Below are 12,024 nucleotides of genomic sequence, written 5' to 3'. Positions count from 1 at the left end.
GGTTTAGCTAATTGCACTTGACGATTATCAGTGGGGATCATTGTGTTCCACACTCACCTACATATCACAATTTCATTGTATTCATCATTTGTATTGTAAATGTTGATTTTGGCAGTTCAAGGAGGCTGCTATAAGATGTAACATTGATGGAGTTGGCTGTCTTGGCAAGGGGCGGTCCCTGCTGGCATGTACACTATAGGGTGGCTTGGCTGCAGGTCTCGCCCAAACAGACTGGTTTGTGAACCTACAGTTCATTGTTCACTCGTTTATCTATCATCAGACGATATGTGCTGGTGATGGGTGGTGTAGGGTGTTGCTGGTTATCTGTATCTACTAAAGCAAACTGTCATTTTATGATCTATGGTTAAGTGTTGTTCACGGGACAGTTGCAGGCTGGTAAACATTCATTTGACTTTTTTCTACATTGTAGGCCTACATTATAATATCATTTGTTTTTAAATGTTTTTGTTAACAGAAAAGAAAAAAAAAAACCTTTTTAAGTCAGTTGTCTTTGCAGTCTGATAATTTGCATAGAATTGGTACAGTAGTCATTTTCAACTTGGATATTTTCATAACTGTGTGCTAGGTTATAATCTTAGTGTTATTCATGTGACAGCAGGTAGTCACATGGTAATTATCATTCATTTGACTTTTTTTCTACATTACATATTAGGCCTATAGTTTGTTTTTAAATTTTTATACCTTTTGATTGAATTATAGCTGCTGTCTAATGATTGGCATAGAATTTGTATGGTAGTCATGTCAAATCTGGATATTCTTATCATTCTGTGCTAGGGTCACACAGTAGGACTATATGTGTGATTAGTGTTTTCATTGACAATTGCAGACTGGTACACATTCATTTGTCCTTTTTTTCCGACTGAATGTTTTTGTTTTGTTTTTCAAATTGTTCAACTTCTCAAATGATCTTTGCAGTCTGATGATTTGCATAGAATTGCTAAAATAGTCATTTCAGACCTTGATTGGATACAATTTGACATTTTGTGCTCGGGTTAGTGGCATGAGATCTATACTGTGTAGTGTGTTATAAAGTGCATGTATTCAATACCCTTATGCTGCATAAAATGCTGTAACTTAGTAAGCCATGAACGTATTCAAAGTGTACAGTGCTCTATGGAGGATTTGTGAAAATCCCATGCTCAAAAATTGGCATTCATGAAAAAGTTGTACACTTTGCAGACCTACGAATTCTGGATACTACTTACCAGGAGCAATTCATTCCAAACATCGATACATTAGATGGCAGGATCAACAACAGACATTACCCAAAGTTTCTATTGGAGAAATTAAGTGAGGATTTCATGAAAGAGTGAGCAACTCAACAGGTAGATGAAAGGGGAAAGTCAGGGCATTCAGAATTTGTATTGAATATCAAAGCGTAGTGTACAAAGTGTAACAGATCATTTCATTTTACATTTCATTTTATTTCATTTCCAACAATAAAAAGCATGTTTTTACATACACATCAATAACATAATATCAATACAGCTACAGTGTAGTAACGAACAAAAAACTGTGAAATTATTATACAATGTTGTGCATCACTTTCTGATGATATTGAGTTAAAATTAAAGTTGTAGGAAATCAACACAAATTCAGCTCTACATTGCTGTGATGAAACATTTTTTTTTTTTTTTTTGGGGGGGGGAGATGGCTCATTATGAAAGTACTGTAAGATGCATTGTACTGGAATGTGCTATCTGTCATAGCATGACATTTTTGTAGGCATTTGTGAGGGAGTGGGAGTTGTGGGAGGTGGGTGGGGCAGCAAGGAAAATAGAACCAATAAACCCATCTGTTGTCAGGTAGAACAGAAGGACAGTAGGTTGATATGTAATTTGCAATATTTGAGAATGCAATCAAATCCGCCCGTTCTAGAGTATATTGCATGTGTGCAGTTGTGCATGGCGAACGAATATGGCCATGCAGCGAACAACCGTTATGACAATTGCAGTCTGCATGGCATGTATGCATTTGGTCTATAAAGATGAGATGATAATGATGTATCAGTGAGAAAGAACGAATTATGCAAGCCCATATTGCTCCTCAGCCTGCCCTGACAATTCCAGTTCAGTTCATCTCCCATGCAGTCAAGGTTTTGAGATACCTTTGAAATAGAGCCAGTTATGATGATATTAAACCTTTTATTCAATTTGTCTTTCCCTCAATAGAATAATCAAACAAAAGATTTCTTTCTTGTTTTTATTTCCGAAGTTTGATTTAGCCACTTGACTAACCATGCCCACTCAAAACTTCACAGAAAGTGAGAGTGAATTATGTAAACAAGTAATATGTGTACAATTTGTATATTTATGTTTTAGGGGAATTTTGGCAGAAACAATTGCGAATACTTTTTGCTGCTCCTATGAAAAAAAAAAAAGAAAGATACTTATATCTTGAAAATACACCTTTTTTCCTGCTATAAATTTGTGCAGTATTTTGATATTCTGAATACCAGGTACAGTGTAGAGTCTATGTGGCGAAATCTTTGTGAATTTGCATGGGCAATTGGGGAAGATACAAAATTGCGTATTTGATAACATTTTGTCCCCTCACTCAATGCAGAACTTCAATAGACATTATTCAAAAGCTATTTCGATATTTTTTTTTTTTATACAAAATACTTTTAATACAGTAATTGCACTGGAGCCCTGTGCCTATATAGGTCACCCAATGACGTTTTGACCATTTGATGCCAGCATCACCTCATTAAATGTGCATATTATACAGCGCATGTGGAGGTGAAAAATATCAGTGTTTCATTACAGTAAATGATACTGTAAGATTCCATAAGCTTTTAATATCATATGTTCACAATAATTGTTTGATTTACTCTGTGTAAAGTGATATTACCATTGAACTCATTTTATTTTGAATTTGATCATAAACTCTGGTATGCATTACGCAGACTGAGCTTAACATATGAAATACAATGTTATACAATAATATTGACTGCTTTGAGGGACATGGTGAAACCCACTTGCCCAGAGGTCATATTTCAACAGTGCTATGAACTGAGATGAAGTTGAGGGGCGTTACACTGCATGTTTAGAAATCACTGAGGGCAAATACAAATGTGTAGTTCTACCCATGACCCACATGAAAGCAGCTGATATTAGTCTTATATACCAGATCCCACTTAATTTTAAGATATTCATGCTAAATCAAGGCATTGAAATGAAATTGTTGTGTTAACAGTCAGAGAAAACAGAAAATTATTTTACATTCAAAAGCATAATTGCAGAGTGCACAAATATAGATATACGCACAGTTCACAATGAGCAACAGTCTGCAAATATACGTAGATAGGCTTACTTACTCGCATGTACACTGTATGTACAAGTTGTATATCGAAAAACCAGTAGCTGACTGCTGGGCAGTATAGCGTAAACTATTTACTGCACCTTGGTCTAATTAGAATCCAGGATTCATCAATTGAGATAATGTACATAATGATAATACATAATATATATACATACCTAGGCCTATAAGGCCTTCATGAATATGAATAATAGCAACAGGGAGCTCAAAAACTCATGAACATATGCCTATATATTATACACACATAAACAAAAACAAGCAAAACCACGAGACTCTTGAAGGACAGATTATTTTTTTCTATTGCATCCTCTCGTCTGTCCATGAATCGACTTGCACCTGATGCTCTTTCTTTCTTGCTTTCTCCCCCCCCACCCCCCCCCCCTCTCTGTTGGCAGAATAAATGAATCAATATGCTATTGTCTCATTGTCCAGCTTTATTTTCTCCATTGCCAATTCATGTAAATGCAAATGTGTGAGACCCTCCACACAATGGTGTCATCTCCTTTGCCCGCTGTCCTTCCCTTCCCTGCCTGGCGTGCTCCCTCGCTCACTCCCCCATTTATTGAGCGTTCCATTGAATAAATGCCTCTGCCAGAGCCGTGTCTGTGTGTGAGTGCGTGTGTATGTATACACGTGCGGTGTGTGTGTGTGTGTGTGTGTGTGTGTAAGTGTGTGTTTGAATGCAAGGGCAGTGCTGTTTTTCGCATTATCATTACACACAGGCAGTTGGTGCCGTGGAACCAGCCTGGACTGCTCAACAACGTTACTGACATATGTGGAGGGAAAATAGGAAAAAAAGAGAGAGAGAGAGAGAGGAAAATAAAAGAACCCGAGCTCATTTATACAGAGACAGGATGTGTGTTAGCGACAAACGCGGTGTGTAGGGTAGATGCAGGACTGCCGCTGGTCTGTGTTGGTAGCGGATGCTGGTGGCAGTGGCCAGTAGCTTGTTGTAGCGAGCTAGCTCGGTGGATATAGCACCTTCGGCCCTGTGAAACCAGCCAGCCAGCCACAGGCAGACACGCTCGTTTATCATGAGCAAGCCGAGAAACACACATGTCCAGTGATCGCACTTGCCTGTGGGATGGATACAACAATCTCAGGATTCAAATCGGATTAATTCACAGGCCTGCCCATTATCCTCCATAGCATCCTCCCCTCCTTGATAACAGGGTCATTTCTCGTGACTCATGCGGTGCGTTTTCAGAACGCTAGCCATCTCGGGGTGACGATATAGAAGCGGAGCTGTAAATCTTGAAGGACCCCCTGAAATAACCCATCAGCCAGTGAATAAGCAGACCTTGTCCTGGTGATTGTTGTCTCCTTTTGTGGATGTTGTAATGAGAGGAGTGACTGTCCTGGTGATACAGTAACCCTGCTTCTCTTGTGGAGTCAGAGAAGCTCATTGTGCCTGCCAATTGTGGATGGATTAACCCTGGGATTACACACGAAGACAGGAAGGCATCCTACTGTCTAGGCTGTTTGGGTCTTGGCTTCATTCATGCTAGAAGGTGACCATTGTTTTCACAAGGTATCTGTACAGCACAGTGTCCTGTTGAGCCCATGTGGGTTTTAACCATGCAGCACATGCATGTACGGAAAAATCATTTGTTAAAACTCATTTGTCTGACTCGTAAAACTATAATGCTTTTCTCTTACCTTTAATAGCATTTGAAGAACAGTGTGAGCAGTGAAATGAGGCTATGAATTTAAAAAAAAAAATTAAGAGAGGTTTACCATTTTGGTAAACAATACAAATTGTCGCAGTGTTGACGAGCAAACATCAAATCGTACATTCCATGGAACTGCTTTCAGTACATAACTTTTGCAATTGGACATGGTAATGAATGAAGTTCAATGTCAGAATGCCAAAATAATGTGTCATATCCATATATTTCCATAAAATACCTATCGTGGACCTCATTTCTTTGGCTGCAGGCTTAATAGTAATTATGTTAAAAGCGCTACTCATAGAAAGGTTCTATGAATATTTATGATCACTTTTAAGTCACATACTTACTTACAGTGACTTATAAAATTTTGAGCAGCAGGATGTTACAGATAGTGCTTTGAAAGCATCAGCTGCACACACACAGATATAGTAGGCATAGACCAGCTGGCTACCGGTATATCATCACGTACAAATTGTGTATACATGCATGTGCGTTGGTTCCGACTTGGTGTCTGCTGGGGCAAGCAGTATATTGCTCTACATTACCCGTTAAGGATGAGCTGATTTTGCTATAACACACATTTCCCATAGACAATTTATGTGCCCAAGCATACTTGGGACTAGTCTTCAATTGGTGAAATGTATATTAAATCAGTTGAAGATTGTTGATATCAATTTTTTAGGTGAAAATAGTCTAATATATTGATGAGTGGTCTGTCTGACATATAGCAAACACAAAATCCTCTCCTGACCATACCATTTCATTCTTTCTCATTTTTCATAGTAGGCCTGTATCTATTCCAAGACCTTTACCATGAAAGAACAATGAGAATCGGTTCTCATGCGGTCAGTCAGTCAGTGAGAGACAACCCATTGAAACCTTGGGGTTTTCAACTTTTGTATACTTTGGTGTCCATTACACCAAGGAGATATCTCTTCAAATTGCTGTCATACTTGATGATTGATAAATGATAGGCCTACATGTGCTCTTTGTGGTAATTTCAAGGTACTTGTCTTCATTGTCGTTGAAAACTGTTAGTGTTTGTTTATGAAAATTCTTAATCTATTTGGCAAAGACTGGCCAAGAAGAAACAATGGCAGTGCAGAGATGCCAATTACTAGTGTCTTTTGTTGTTGTTTGCAGTATTTTGAACTGTTTTTTTGCCAAAAGTTACAAGTTTCATGGAAAGCACTGTTTTCCCATATTGAAATACTACATGCTGTGCACTCAGAATACTTCAATGCCCTTTACATGGGTGGCATCCCTGGCTAGGACTGGTCATGACAAAATTACAAGTGCATGTATCAAAGGAAACCAACTAAACTTGATTCTTAATTTTGCTCAGCACAAATTAACCTGTGATTGATCATGATGTGTATATAAAATCCATAAGCTACAATCATGTTGTTAGAGTTTACTGTCGCACCTCCCATGGGTATTGAAAGTTTGCCAAGTACACCGTAATCGATACCATTTCCTCTTTTTTTCTTCTTCAAACTTTGGATTACAAGTGCATGTATCAAAGGAAACCAACTAAACTTGATTCTTAATATTGCTCAGCACAAATTAACCTGTGATTGATCATGATGTGTATATACATTGTAAAATCCATAAGCTACAATCATGTTGTTAGAGTTTACTGTCGCACCTCCCATGGGTATTGAAAGTTTGCCAAGTACACCGTAATCAATACCATTTCCTCTTTTTTTCTTCTTCAAACTTTGGAGTATTCAGTTGTTGAAATATACAACCTTACTATGCAGGCCTATTCTTTTTTGTTTTGTCTAAATCCTGCCTGTGCATGTATCCATGTGATATAGTGTTTCCTCTCATTTGATTATGAAGGGAAGAAATAACCAGAATTTGTAAAAATAGAAATGCTGATGGTATTCCAAAGCTGTCCTTGAATTTATGGTGTTTGAAAATTGCACAAAGAGAAAAACACTAATGGATGAATATGAATACATACTTTTACTGCAAGAGAATGTCTACAGGTATCCCCTTCGTCAGTATGACATCTACAATTAGCAAATTTCTGCAAAGTTTTGCTTAGTTTTGTTTATATTCATTTCATTGTGAAAATGATGGTGATATTGAATGAAATTCAAATAAGGAACATCATCATTAAAAAGAAAATCTTTCACCACAAGGGTTTGCAAACACATTTGTAAAGAAGTTCTTGAAGGAAATGAGAAGTAGGGAACTCTGTAGATAAGCATCTTCATCAACATTCAAGTCTGCAGATTGCAATGTTTGTTCATTTCATGATTGTTCTTTTTTTTTTACTGTGTTTTGTGTTCGTACATAGATTACTTTATGCTGCTTGAAGTTTAACTTGACGAGACTATTTTGGATGATGTGAAATCTATGCATACTTCCTGCCGTTGTACATAAATGGCTCTTGAGTGAAACGAGAGGCAGCCAATTTCAAAATTTACCATCCTGTCAACTGAATGATTTGTGAACTCTTACTCAATGTTCAGTTTTACGTCATAACTTTTTGTATCTCCTGTGAAAGGGTCATTGCTACGCAAAGCAATATTTCGATTAAGTTAGTTCAGAAACAAAAAGCAATATTTTGTTGCTACGTATGTAGCAAAATAGGTATTGTAGTCCAGATTTTACATACTGTTGAATCTATGCCAATATTTGATTTATCAGTAATGGTTGACTTGCATTTTAGATGCATTCTAGATTTTTTTTTCTTCATTTACTGTACATGTGGACTTCCTAAGCAGAGCACTGGCTCTTTTCATTCATCACAAAATTTCACAAAAATCAGCAGTAAGGTGTTTTCCTAATGGTTGATTACAGTAAATCTTCCATAATGATGATAATTTGCACTCTGAAGTAGAGCAAGACTATTTCTTGATAATTGAAATGGGTGAAAAACTAAGAGGGTTTTTGCGGATTTGGTACCACTATAGGAGTACTGTATGTGTTGATATTGTTATCATATTTGGTGTCAAAGAAAAAAAAAGTTAACATCATTTTTGTCTGTGATGATTTGTGTGGTACTTGTCTACACATGCAGTCTCTAAATACAACTTGTATGTCTTTCAGGTAGAAGAGCTTCTTTGATATGCTGTCTGGTAGTTTCCTCATGAGTGTGTGCTGCCTTTAACGAGCATATTGAATGTTTTCCACATCTGCTCCCAACACAGCACTATCTTTGTACCTGTGATAACGATATTCCCGATCAAGTTTGCCACAGATGACATTCACAAGTGTGTATTCAGAACAGAAAAAAAGAAAGAAAGAAAGAAAACAAGATGGAAGAAAGGGAGAGTGACCTTGGCAGCGAGGATGTGCTGTCACTGCAGGAGCTGAATATACAAATGTAAAAGCAGCTGGGCCTGCTCGCCAATGTGCCATGAAAGAGGCATCGTAGGCTGTGTGGCGCTTAGTCCCACACATTGAAACATCGCGTTGGTAAAGTGGGGGGAGGCCGTTATTATTATCATGACGCTGTCAAATTGCAGCTAATGTACCGTCGCCAGAAAATTCTGCTGACTAATGAGAACACATCCAACATTAATGGAACGCATGGCGCACTGCTTGTGATGACATAATCATAGTAAATGGAAAAAAAGAAAGGTTATAACCAATTCATTAGGACTTGCATCACAGACCAGCCAGCAAATAGTGTTCAAAACTTTCTGAAAAAGTGCATTAATGATAATTGATCATGATCAAAAAGAAAACAAATAGGCCTAGTCATCATTCAAATCAGGTGTGCACTATGATATCAAGAATCTGTGGTTTTGTTTATATTGAGAGTGTGAGTGAAAGGTTAGACATAGCAAGTTTCGATGTCACAATATTTTCCAATGAGAACTGCCCTTATAAAGACTGAAGTTGTAAGGACAAAACATTTTATGTACGGTACTTTAGATCACTCTGCACTCTCTAGAGTGGAAATATATTTAGGATCTTTGTTGTAGCCCAAGCTGACTGTCAGTGTATTAATGCCAATAGGTTTTCAGTAATGTGTGAACTTTGTTCTCAAATATGAACATTCGATGCATGTTCTCAATCGTCTCTACACATAAAAGCGGGTAATGAGATACATTACTGGTATTTAAGAGCTATTTCAAAGTTTGCTTGTGAACCTCAAACACATGAGTGGCATAGTGGCTGGGGCAGCTGCTTTCTAAGACCCCGTTCACACATGGACCATTTTAAATCAACTTTTCCATGCTCTGCCATTCAGCATTATGGTCAGGGTGCTACATAAGCACTTGCCCGATTGCCCAGGACAAGTGAAAATCAAAGTCGGGCAAGTGTTTTGGAACAATGAGAAAAATGCTTGCCCTTTCAAACCCAGGAAGCCAGCCAAACAAAAGCCCAAGAATAATGACTGTTTAGTGATCAATACGAAACACTGAAATTTCATTTCAGCAACTACAAAGGTGTATCTAACATTTTGCAAGCAATACCAACACTCAATCAAACTGAGTTTGTTTCTCCAATGTGTCAAGCCCTTGGCTTATATGATGTATGGTAGCCCTACTACATATCGACCACCGTCTTTTAAACCGTCTGCGCGCAAAGCACATAAAAAATGGATTGGCTTTGAATGTAGATGAGGATAGTGTGGGAAAACGCGATAATTCACTGTTCATTAATGGTTTTAATCAAGGACAAAATTTCGAATGAATATTTTCACCGAATCGTAATGACAGCACAATGTAATGTCTATGGAAGTTTCTAAAAGGCTTCTAAAAAGCTTCGTACAACACGGTGTTCAATACAACTCGGTTTGCGTGCATTGTCAATGCAAAAACAGCGGTCGATCCTAATAACGCGATTTACCGCGGGGAGCTGAAACGAGGCCGCGCAAGTTCGTCGGCGATATTTTTGCACTGAAACTTTGAATCGAAAAGGGAACTACGGCATTTGATAGAGCTGGATTTTCTCAATCACGTAGGTCAAGTTTTTTCCGTGAATTTCAGTGTTAAATATTCTTATCAAGCAAATAAACATTAGGCGGTCGATGAGTAGTAGGTCCAACCCGACAAGTGATTTTCTTTATTTCATTTTCTGATATTTTTGTACTTTCTATTTGGGCAAGTAAGATTCACGTTCGGGCAAGTATTCTGCAACAATTTAAATATCTGCTTTCCCAACTGGGCAAGTGGTAAAAAAAAAAAAAAAAAAAAGCTATGTAGCACCCTGATGGTATACAGTTTTGGCAGAGGCTCTCAATCTCAGAAGTGCAGGTGTGGGACTCAGGAAGAGTGGGAGAAATACAGAAGAAAAGGATACTAAGAAAATCCCCAAAGCCCAGCAGCTTTGACCTACCTCTTCCTCTCTATTTTCTTCTCTTTTCTACATCAGGCAGGATATCAGGTGGAGGTGATAAGAAAATCAACATTCAGTCGAGACAATAGACAAACAGATTTCTCTTACAGTTTATGTGCAACAATGAATGTAATTGCAGGTACTGCATACCGATATTCTAGAGATTGCATACAAGAAGCACGCTGTACTGTTGAAGCCAAAATTATATGTACCTGACAATGCATATTATCGTACAATCAGTTGTTTAGACTGTGGACCCTCGTCTCTGTTCAATTTTGTCCATCTGCCATGTCCGACTTTTCTTTTTTTTTTGAGATAGCCAGAAAAGACAGCCTCAAAGTCAAGAAACCTTTAAAGAGATTTCCTAAAACTGCAGCAGCCTTTAGTTCTTCTTTTGTCACACCCTCCATGTAACATAAACTTCGACGGGGCCCTGATCCATGCATCACTTATTGCCTCACATACATACCCATGAAAGGGCAATAGATTACTGTACACACTGTATTTTGTTCATTGTGGCAAGTCTAATTCCACGCAAACTGGGACTTTCCAACAATTTCACACGAGGTTAAATTTGCCAACGTCAGAGTAGTGCAGTAATGAATGGAGAAATGTGTTCACGTCACATTTGTATTAGGATCAGAGTTCATATTTTTGCTTGTCGTTAAATTTGCAGATTGCACCCCACTCATGAAATTATCCAAAAATAAAAACAGTGTGACATATGTGGTGTATACAGTAGCACATTCATTCACTGTCTTTTGATTTTATTTACCAATGTAGCCATGCATGGATGGGTGTGTACTTGTACATGCAAGTACCAGGAAGTGTTTGTTGAACTCTGAACCTTGATTTGGTGATATGTTGTTGTGAATTACTTTTAAGGTGGGCCCTATGTAATGTTGGCTCTAAGTCCAAATGGATTTAAAGGAGTAATAAGCGGCAGTTTGTTTCAAGTGGTTAACTATACATCTCATGTGTCTATCATCATGTCACTAAGCAAGATGGCAACGAAATTAATCATTAACCAGAACATGTGAGGACCATTCACTCTCATAAAGTTATGAACAAGAACCATTTGCAAGGTATGGGTTGTGTAGACCCTTTGCAGTTATGTAAAAAAGTACTGTATAATGCAGATGGGTGGATAAGTTATGAGGGTAAATTAATTATCATGTGATAAGAAATTACATTATTACTTAGGCCCTTTATCTTGTGATGAGCTGGAACTGTGTTTTATGAGGGCAAATTGATTATCATGTGATAGAGAAATGACATTATTGGGTCCTTGTAATCTCCTGTGATGAACTGAAACTGTGTTTCCCATTGAATGTGCCTCATCTCTTTATTTCATTTTTTCTTTCTTTTGCCGTCAGTCCTTGTATTTTCTTCTGTTTTTAGTATTTTTCTAAACTTTCCTGCAAATCTATATGGGCCTCAAGTCTTGAGCGATTTTCCATGATGTTAACTGAGTCATTTCGGACGTTCCCCATCGGAACATGAGACAATTTCGCCAAAACCTCAGTCTTGAGAGCAGATAGGATTTGAATAATTGACCAACCTCCACGGGACGCTGGGGCACAGCCGCGGTTTTTGGACGCAAGTAGTGTGGTGGCGCAAATTGCTTCCCCAATCAGATGAGATTATATGTGCTTTGCAAATTGCAGTCGGATTCATGCTCTATTAGAAATTCAGAACCGCCTAC

General features: G+C 38.0%; 1 protein-coding gene across 3 annotated transcripts in view; it reads left to right on the top strand.

Moving 5' to 3' along the window:
- Positions 1-12,024, top strand: part of LOC139726812 (protein numb-like) — an 80,973-nt gene that overhangs the window by 31,639 nt on the left and 37,310 nt on the right. The gene's annotated exons all lie outside the window — the stretch shown is intronic.

This window comes from Diadema antillarum, unplaced genomic scaffold, assembly GCF_040938485.1.
Source record: "Diadema antillarum isolate AM-2024a unplaced genomic scaffold, OU_Dant_1.0 seq00000100_RagTag, whole genome shotgun sequence".
In the NCBI taxonomy this organism is placed as follows: Eukaryota; Metazoa; Echinodermata; class Echinoidea; order Diadematoida; family Diadematidae; genus Diadema; species Diadema antillarum.
This window is presented reverse-complemented; position numbering and strand designations above follow the sequence as displayed.